This window comes from Macadamia integrifolia, chromosome 5 (assembly GCF_013358625.1).
Source record: "Macadamia integrifolia cultivar HAES 741 chromosome 5, SCU_Mint_v3, whole genome shotgun sequence".
In the NCBI taxonomy this organism is placed as follows: domain Eukaryota; kingdom Viridiplantae; phylum Streptophyta; class Magnoliopsida; order Proteales; family Proteaceae; genus Macadamia; species Macadamia integrifolia.
Window position 1 is genome coordinate 41,448,447 of NC_056561.1, and position 3,097 is coordinate 41,451,543.

The following is a 3,097-nucleotide window of genomic DNA, read 5'->3' on the forward strand; positions in this document are numbered from 1 at the left end:
TCAGCATTTGAGGTTTATTCTCTAACAGTGACTGACGGTAGGGGGTCTGAGTCTAATTTGGTGAAAGAGAAGGGGTGTTCGTATAATATTGGCATTCTTCAGGGGGTGGCGCTGTAAATTACCCTAATTAGAAACAATGACCCCAAAAAATATATATATATATATATATATATATATATATTACAAACAATGAATGTGTGACTAAAAACTTTATAAATCCATTACAATTAAATTCTAATTCCCTTTAAAACCAAATTTCTTGGATCTAAACATGGAAATAAATATTTTAAAATTTTAATTTCCATCTTTTGTATTATTTCAAGTTAGTAATATAATCATGATAACAGAAGTTATTTGTTTTATTTATATATATATATATATATATATTATTTCCCTTCATTTTCCTTTAGTTGCAACCGGACAGAGCTTCAGGTCTACCAAATGGATAAGTAATATATCAAACCTAAATATGGCTTGTTCAAAACATGACTACCCCAGTAAAACTACAGGAATATGCACAGTACCTATTTTACATTGTTAAGTAAAGAGCAAGATTAGGTGAAACCAAAATATCATGAAATTAGAAAACATAACTAGACATAAAGCTTGAGTAAGCAACGACATCCACCCAAGTTGGAAAAAGGCTCTTCTATTTCCTTGTTGCTTCAACCAAATGCTGGTCTAAGACAGCTACATCCACCCTTAAAGGTTCAGAGCTGTTTGCCTGTCATTTCCAATTTATAAAATTGAGTTAAATGAGAGTGCAAGGTTTCCCTCCATGTGGAGGAAGCTAACAATATTAGAAACAGAGCTCACAGCAAGAAAATAAAACTGTAGGGAAGAAGAAAATAAGCCCCAAAATTGAGTTCAAAGAGCTGTGATCCGATAGGAAAGCAGAACTCAAAGCAAAGGGATAAAAACATGCATGCTAATCTGAACAATAGTCGTTGATGATATCAACTTTTTATTAAGAAAGTGGAGAGATCTGAGCAATTATGCTGAACCACAAAGATTAGGAAGTACGTAAACATGGAAAAAAAAAAAAAAAAATATTAAGACATGTTTTGGACTCAGCCTTGCTGGACCAAAGACTGAGGCAACTAAAATACATTCCTGAATAATTATCCTACACATAAGCACCACATCCATTAAATGGGGTTGGAAACAACATTTATCAAACTTCAAATATCCTGAAGAACACGGTTATTGGAGCCCTCGGTTTCATACTTCTTGGTCTTAAACCATTGAGCTTCAGGATTTGCATACTATACATCCCCATAACACTTCATCCTCATATAGACCTAAGCACTACAATTTAGCATTATGACAATGACAGAACTTGAATCAGTACCTGGACATAAAGAGGAGAAGAGAGAAGGTGAGGAGAAGATGAGAGGAGACAAGAGAACACAATCCACAGTTTGAGACTTTGAGTAGTGAGCAAAATACTTAAGCTATGGGGTTGGGGTGTGGGGTTCTATTAATATTAACCAAAAAAGCAATTACAATTTAGTGACTGGGTCCACAGCCCAGACTGACTCAAGAGAATAAGAAACAAAGACTGACAATAATACCCATGACTAACCAATACACCTAAACCTATAAAGTTAACACCAAATAACCACATATCTTAATACTCCCCCTTAAGCTGGAGCATAGATATCACCCATTCCCAGCTTGGAACAACCTTGGAGAAATACAATTTGAAACAAGGCTTTAGTAATAAGTCTCCAAGTTAACTATCAGAGCTAACAAATGGGGTGGAAACCAATTACTTCATCATTGCATCCCAAGCAAAATGAAGATCCACTTTGTTATGCTTAGTCCTCTCACTAAAACCTGGAATCCTAGTATTGTAAATAGTTGTCTCTTATCACACTACATGTCCATTGGTTTGCTGATCAGAAAACCAAGCTCTTGAATAAAGGATCTAAGCCACATCAACTCAGTTGCAGTGCGATCCATTGCTCTATACTCAACTTCAACACTTGAATGGGCTACTTACTCCTCCATGTAACAAGACTACCCCCGTCAAAGGTACAATAGGCTGTAGATCTCCGATCAACATCAAGACCAGCCTAATAAATATCTGAATAACCAATAGAACTGGTGTGTCCAAGAAGGCGATAAATAAGACCTTTTCCTGGATCACCCTTGAGATATCTCACTGTACGACATGCTGCCTCGCAATGAACCTGCCTAGGTGTCTCCATAAATTAACTAATCACGCCAACAACAAATAATATATCAGGTCGGGTGATAGTAAGATATATAAGTTTTCCAACTAACCTCCAATATTAATATTGTTTGCAAATTCCTTGTCATCATACGGTCCAAGTTTAGCATGAGGGTCAATAGGAATATCCCAAGCTTACAGCCTAACAGCTTTGTTTCCTAATGCTGAAGATCAACAACATACTTCAGCTGAGGAAAATTGAGCCCTTTCTTGCATCGAACAACTTCAATGCCTAGAAAATATTAGAACGTGCCCAAATCGTTCAGCTGGAAGTGTTGTTTTAAGTAAGACTTAACCTATTCAATCCTAGACAAGTCACCTACTAGAAACAATAATGTCATCAACATAAATGTCCAGCACAATGACTTTAGAGTCATGACATTGAATGAAGTAGAGTGGTTTGAGTAACATCGAGAAAAGCCACATCCAACTACTCTACTAAATTTATCAAACCATGCTCGTGAGGATTGTTTCAACCCATAAATAGCCTTGTTCAGCTTACAAACTTTTTGAGCATTCTCTCCTTGAGCAACATACCTTGGAGGTTGCTCCATATATAAACCTTCTCATGCAAATCACCATACAAAAATACGTTCTTGATGTATAACTGAAAAAGAGACCAATCATAGTTGAAAGCCAAGGAGATCAAAACTCTCACATAATTCAAATGAGCAACAGGAGAGGTTTCAAAATAGTCAACTCCATATATATGATGTATTCCTTAGTGTTGATTTGGGAATTTGAGCTTATGCCTTCTAGAGGCCATCCCTCCTTTTTTTATAATGATGGAGAGAATGTTCTAGAATATTACGAGGACCAAAACACCCTTAAGGACTTAAGGACCCATTTGGACTCTAAAAC